This window comes from Medicago sativa, chromosome 5 (genome assembly GCF_051527215.1).
Source record: "Medicago sativa cultivar Bolivia chromosome 5, Bolivia_mono, whole genome shotgun sequence".
Classification (NCBI taxonomy): domain Eukaryota; kingdom Viridiplantae; phylum Streptophyta; class Magnoliopsida; order Fabales; family Fabaceae; genus Medicago; species Medicago sativa.
The window spans coordinates 62,237,430-62,245,083 of record NC_140753.1 but is presented as its reverse complement, the minus strand read 5'-3'; the positions used below and the strand labels follow the sequence as shown (position 1 = coordinate 62,245,083).

The window sequence follows — 7,654 nt, the reverse complement described above, 5'->3', positions numbered from 1 at the left end:
TATTTGAGGGCCAGACTTACCTGCGTGCATGGGTTTCCAATAATGCGCTTCCACTTGGTCAGCAATAATATGAGATAACCGATCCATACAAATGACAAAAAAATATGGAGACAGCGGATCTCCTTGTCTAATACCTCTTGTTGGAGTAAAAGTATCTGTTTTATCGCCATTCCATAAAATTTTGAAAGAAGGAGAAGTAATACAATGGTGTATGATGTTAATAAGATTATGAGGAAACTTACAATCATTCAGACAATTTTTCACAAAATTCCAATTAAGACGGTCATAAGCCTTCTCAAGATCTATCTTAATGGACATAAACATCTTTTTACCTTTCATCCTAGACATAGAATGCACCATTTCTTGAGCCACAATAATGTTATGATGAATAGTGCGCCCCGGAATGAAGCTGGATTGATAAGGAGATATGACCCCATCCAACATAGGCTTAACTCTATTAACAATTACCTTAGTGATAATTTTATAAATGACATTACACAAAGCTATAGGGCGAAATTGAGACACAAATTCAGGCCTATCAACTTTAGGAATTAACACAAGCAGAGTATTATTAATCGAAGAGATGAGGGAAGGGTTAACCCAAACCTGTTTAACATACCGAAAAAGAGAGTCTGACACAGTGGCCCAACATTTTTGAAAAAACAAAGCAGGGTACCCATCCTCTCCAGGAGATTTTAGAGGCCCCATATCAAAAAGAGCTTTCTTGCATTCAGTAAATTGAATCATAGCGCCTAAAGTATTTTGATGAGTCTCCAAGTTTGATGGATAAGTATTCCAAGAGATAATAGGCTCACGAACATCTTCATCTTCTTTAAATAGGTTGATGTAGAAATTACGAACCAAATCTCTAAGGCTCTCGGGATCATCAACCCATGCTCTATCATCATTGCGAAGAGAAATGATCTTATTATGCCTCCTTCTAACAATAGTTTTTGAGTGATAATACTTTGTATTCCGATCACCATCCATAATCCACTGACTCCTAGATTTTTGAAACCAGAGGCACTCTTCCTGATATAAGGTGACATCAAGTTGATCATGTAACTCTTTTTCCAATTTCTCAAGAAAAGTGCTATGACCGTAGTTAGAGCTATTCTGAATCCCATTAAGTCTTCCCATGATCTCCTCCTTTCTTTTAAAAATATCTCCAAAGGTCTCTTTATTCCATTTCTTAAGATGAGTAGTAAAGTTGTGGAGGCTTTGCACAATATCTCCGTCTTTTTCCCATTTGGAATGCAAAAAGTCATTGAACTCAACATGTGAGGTCCAAGCTGCTTCAAAGCGGAAGGGGCGATTTCTATTGGAAGTAGACTGTCCCTCAAGCAACACAATAATAGGATGATGATCAGATTGAACCCTAGGGAGTACCTTCGCAAAACCTTCATGATACTTAAGTCTCCAATCAACATTACAAAGAACACGATCAAGCTTCTTGAAAACTCTACTCATCCCGTTCCACTTTGGACCTCTCCAAGTAAACCGAGTTCCTGTAGTGGTAACTTCAAGGAGGTTGCAATCATTGATCCAACTATTAAAATTTTGGCACCTTCTAACATCCACTGGAGCTCCTCCTTTCTTCTCATCTGGATAAGCAATTTCATTGAAATCTCCCATCATAAGCCATGGTCTGGTGATAGAAATAGCCAGGTGACGCAGACGCTGCCAAGTTTCCTGTCTCTCATTTTCTCGAGGGCTAGCATAAACCACAGTAAGGAGCCAGGGCTCCATGTTTTTCTCGCTTACCTGCACATGAAGAAAATGAAAATCATTTTGGATTAATTGAATCTTAATATCTGGCCTATTCCACATTATCCATATTCCTCCAGAAAAACCCCTAGCCTCGGCCATAACAAAATGCTTAAACCCTAGCTTTTTGATAGTTTTTCTAGCGATGCTCCCACTACATCGTGGCTCTTGTAAGGCCACAATGTCAACTTTGTTTCTCCTGCAAAAATTATTAAGTGCTCGCCGAAAGTTTATTCCTTGAGCACCTCTACAATTCCAGTTAATAATAATCATTAAAAAAAAAAAAAGAAATAACCACTAAATAAATCCCTAAAAAAGGATACATCAGTTTAATATCATATTGGTGTCATGGGTCAAACCCATGATATTCTCGCCAATATCTTGATGCACGTGCTTGCTTGTCTTTCCATTTAGTGCTGCAGGCAACTCAACGTTAATCTTATCCTTGGATTCCATGTCATTAGGCTTTGCCCCAGTTTGGTTGTGCTGCAAAGAAGCATTGTCGAGCTGCACTTGATCTTGAACTTCATGCGTGTCCAAATTATGAGGTCCAGGATCATGTTGACCTCCATCTTGCTTACTATTAGGCCGCTCCACATGTGACAAACCTGATCCCATCTTGCCTTTAGTTGCCGTGTAACCTCCTTTATTCACCCCATGAGAATTTTGGCTAGGTCCCACTTGAAATTTTAAAGGCACCGTTTTACTAATAGGTCCAACTTGAATTTCTCCATTTCTAGGCCTTTTTTTCTTTAAGTGATTTTTACTCATGGCATTAAATGAGCCTGTTACATTCCCGTTTTTCTTTTGAACAGGATATTGCCTATTTAATTTTTCTACCATATTTAAAATAGCATTATTGGAATGTTGATTATGAACGTTACCAGATACTCCACTGAATCCGCGCGCATTAATTTTATTATTCCTTTTTCTTCTCTCCACTTTAATCCAGTCCCCATGCAAGAAATCATGAGGAATTTCCGTAACGGGCTGAACCGGATTATCCGCAATAAAACCAAAATCTAGATTCTTGGCTCTAGATTTATAGTAATCACAAGCATTTTAGATAAAATATAAACTTAAAAGTATCAATAATGATAACATTAAACCAATTTTTATTAGGTCGTTATGTAAACTTAAAAATCTGCTTCATAATTTAAAATAAGCCAACCATCAAACAATTTTTATCCAAAAACTATGGAGTTTTTCATTTCTTCATTGTACTCGGAGACAGGTAGGACAAATGGAATACTCTTTTTTTTTTTTAGGGAAAATGGAATACTCTTGTCAAGTGGAAAATGTTGATTTTTAGTCTTATTATTAATGATTATTTTAATAAAAGAAAACAAAAATAACACAAAGTTAACATAATATTGCACAATTAAGTAGATGTAACTGTTTTTAATAGATGTTGTAAAGTTCTTATATATACCTTCTTTTTTGCATAACGACGCCTGAACGCATAATATAGTTTCAAATAACGGAAATGCTGCATAAAGCGACAATTATTATCACGATGACATCACGACAATACAAACGTGTAATGTAGCAAAATATCTGAATTTCGTCCAGCCAGCCATGTATTGTGTGAAAGGAGATCTAACGGTGGAAAGCTAATTCGAGATAGGTTCGGGAACACGGGCTTTGCTAGAAATAGTATTGATGTTCAAATAACCGTGTCTTTAACGATCTTTCAACATCTTTCCCTTTTTAAATAAACTTTAGTAGCGACTTAAGTTATTTTGAAACAACCGTCAAATTTTTTGGTCGCAACACACTTGTTATTTAAATAATTATATATGGATATTTACTATTTAAAATCGAAAGATTTACTTTAAGGAAGATTTTTTTTTTAAATAAATCTTTTAAAAATTAAATAACACGATTTGTAGACAAATTAAGCTACAAATAAATAATATTATGAAGTGAACGGTTCTAAACATTGGTACAAATATAATTTAATTTATTTTATTTTCTGTAAAAGTTTATAATAATATAAATTAATCACCACAATTTCCTCCCGGTCCTCCAAATTGGAGAGAAAATCCAACGTCCCGTCCTTGATCTCCATAGTATTCAGCAGAAAAGCATTTAGGTTTGTCAGGATGTTCTTATCAAACTTTTATCCGGACCAGTGTCCTTTCTGGAGTCACTCTGATATGTAACATGTTTAAAATAACCTGCATGTTCAAATATATTATCTGGAAAATATCCTGAACCCATTGGTGGACTAGGAGAACCCCTAGGAGTTGTTGTTCTACCTCCCCACCCTACTTGATCGGCAAACGTCAACTTGGGGAATAAGGATGCTGGAAAATATCCAAGAGTCTCCATTTCATTATATAGCCACCAATTTTTTGTTTCAGGATCCTGGATACATAAACAAACTATACTAGTGAATATACTTTTCTTGATCTTCACACATTACAAATGAAAAATTTGGATTTAATAAATAAGGGGAATGGATTTCCTCATGTGAATATCTCTTCAGTCTTATGCAATGACACAATCTGCACCATTAATTGTCTTCTCTCTCATATTTTCAACATTTAAAATTCCCACATGCATTAATTTTTAATGGACAAGATTTCACCGGACTCTCATATGTGACTAGAGAGGATCCAAACCCATGAATAAGTATCATATACTCTCTCCGTCCCTATATGTAAGCACCCTTTTATTAGAGGGAAAGAGTGCTTACATATAGGGACAGAGGGAGTATTTTTATTATTGTAGAAATTTTATGTTATGAAAAATATCTGAGTAATAGATATTTTGATTTCAATAATATCTCCACCACGGATAGATGTTTTGCCAAATCCTCCACCAAGGTAGGAATTTTTGCTAGTTTGAACAAAACCTGAACATTGTAAGTTGTAGCACCCGGTCTTCTGGAAATTATCTGTCTGTAATTTTTCAACATCACATTATATCTTAAATAAATGAATTTTGTATTTGTATAATTAACTTTGAATGAAAAAGATTGAAAGAAAACATGAAAAAGGTGTGTGTATAAATTTATAAACTCAAAATTGGAAGAAGAAATAAAAAGGTCAACAAAAATCCCTACCGTCCAGACTGCATACAAATGAGTTGCATTATCATTGTATAATTGTGGAGTCACCTAATATTAAATTGACAAATCAAACACAAATAGCATTTCAGTGTGAAAACTATATTTTTTTTAATAAAACAAACTATAAATCAACAAAATGATACTCACATGCCACCCAATGGCAATTAAATTTGTGCTATCGGCATCTCCATTTCGAACCCACATCATAGCTGCACTTGATTGATCCTTCTGAACGTTTAAAGCATAAACACTAGTTGTTCCACCAACTCCGTAATAAGAAACATCTCTAGGTGCTTTTTGGAGAGCGACTTCTGCAACCTATATATACATATTCATATTTTTTAAGCCAAATACAAATATACAAAATAAAATAAAAGTACAAAAGACTGGGGGCGTACACCTGACCAGGGAGAACATACAAAAGTGTAATAAACATCGCTTAAATGGCAAGATAACCATTATCAAGCTACACTTTTTCGGACCAACCCTAAAGGGTAACAAAATAAACTTAAACGAAGAAACAAATTATGAAGCTAACATACTCATCCACCATGGGTACAATTCAACGATCCCAACTTAGGGCAAAATATCAAATTGCAAAAGAAAGTGGTGTATGATTGTTTTGCTCCATATCAGTGGAATGATGGTTTCTCCGTATCAAAACTGATAAATGAAACTTTCCAGCCAACACGGAACAGCTCCACCTACCACCACTTACTACGTAAACCCATACAAGTTAACAGCCACAAAATCAATATGAATCAGACCCATATTGAGAAGTCATCGCTCTTTCGAGCACTATAGTCCAAAAGCACAGACCAAAGTAGAAGGATTTTCAACCCAACAACATTAAACTAATTGAACCTGAAACCAGAACCAAATCACCATATTTAAACCTCTATGAAAACGACAACGATGGCGTGGCTGCAGCCAACGCTGTTTCAAATGAACCTTTAAACCAACCAGATCCTTGAAAACCAAGACCAAGCTTTTAACGATGCTTACAAAGCTCGCATCCAAATCAGAAAAAACAATATTTGATCAAACGAACCCAACAATGTTTATAGAGAACCTGGATAACAGATCCAACACGTTTGGTTGTGAAACAACCACAAACGCGTTTTCAAACCAACACTCAAGCCCATCAGCACTACAAAGGCTCAGGGAAGGAAACCACAGAGAACAACACAACCATCGGAAGATCTGCTGTTTAAACACCCTATCAGGGTAAAAGGTGATGTGGAGGGGGAACCACTCATCGCACCACCGTCGGCAAAGGTTTACATCTTGAGTGAAGGGTTTGGATTTGGGAGAGAGGGTGAATCGGAGAGGTGAAAGAAAGTCGGTTTGTAGAGAAAGGTCAGAGAGTTTCACGGGGAGGGGGGAGAGAGAGAGAGAGAGAGAGAGAGAGAGAGAGAGAGATATGATATCAATTCCAATATATACATATCCATATAATAACTCTTTTTTATTTTTTGTCAAGTAGCCGCTTGAGCTCACACATTTTATATGTGGAGAAGTGGGGGTGTCCGAGGTTCGAACCCCGACCCCTGTAAAAAATATGCAATATCCCTATCAACTGAGCTAAGCTCACGGGGATCATATAATAACTATATAGTTGAAAAAAAATATAAACTAATTAAAAGCATTTAAATTTGATAGGTGCATGAGAAAACTTACATGAGCAACGGGAGCATTTTCAATTAAAACTTGGTTAAAAAATGATTTGCCTCGAATGAGATCATTTTTTGTTGTCCTCCTAATCGGAATAGTTTTTGGTGGACATTGGTCATTCTTAATCCCAAATATTGCCCTAGTTGATGAATTCTTCAAAATAGGTTTTTGGATTCTATTTTGAAAGCTAGGTTTTCTCTACATTTAATAAAACAATAATAAATAAACATTAGAATAAAACAAAAAAGTATTCCTATTTTTGACGTTAAATTTAATTGGGTGCATACCTGCAACTTATGATTCATAAGTAAAGGATGATCAAAGGCTGGTTGCTTATTAATATCAATGCAATCAACAATGTATCCAAATTTTGTCTAAAAAAACCATAATCAAACAAAAGAAAAATTGTTAAGCCATGTATTAAGATCAAGATCAACAAAAAGAATCATATAATGACATATAAGAAGATTATGGAATACATGAATACTCTTGACTGGAGTCTTATTAATAAGTTTTAGCTCTCGCTCTATGTCCAAATCCTCTTTCACAATGGTTTGCATGCTATCAATTTGATGGCCAGTAACGTTAGCCACCAAATACATGAAAAAGAATAATATATTGATCATTTTCTTCAATAATCTTGTAAGACAAAATGACTCAATGATGCATCATAGCTTAGTATTCTCTCTTTTTATAGTTATGATTCAAGGAGAAATAATAATGACATTGGCACTGAATCTTAATAATAAACATTTGCCTTGTATATATGAAACTTTTTATTTTTTTTACCAAATGTGTATATATATATATATATATATATATATATATATATATATATATATATATATATATATATATATATATATGGAAACTTTTTTTTTTTTGAAGAAGATAAAATGGTATATGGAACTTTTGTTAAAAATGAAAATGGCATATATAAGGAGAAATATGTTGATCATTGATTACTTTCTCAACCAATTAAATCAAATAGTATATCTTTTGTTTTAATTATTAACTAATCAGAGTTAAACAAATCATATAAGACTTTATATGTAGAATTGTACATTACACAAGTGAGTCAATCAAATTATAGTATAATGTCACCTTTTAATATGTAAATCAAATAGAGTGTAACAC

General features: G+C 34.5%; 1 pseudogene across 1 annotated transcript; it reads right to left on the bottom strand.

Moving 5' to 3' along the window:
* Positions 1-3,729: 3,729 nt before the first annotated feature.
* On the bottom strand, positions 3,730-7,143 carry LOC146923824 (protein neprosin-like; annotated as a pseudogene). The gene is made up of 7 exons (XR_015010932.1): positions 6,997-7,143; positions 6,805-6,891; positions 6,524-6,715; positions 4,991-5,161; positions 4,838-4,891; positions 4,534-4,673; positions 3,730-4,144 (listed from the first exon to the last, which is right to left on the bottom strand). The product of XR_015010932.1 is annotated as a protein neprosin-like (transcript).
* Positions 7,144-7,654: the final 511 nt, after the last annotated feature.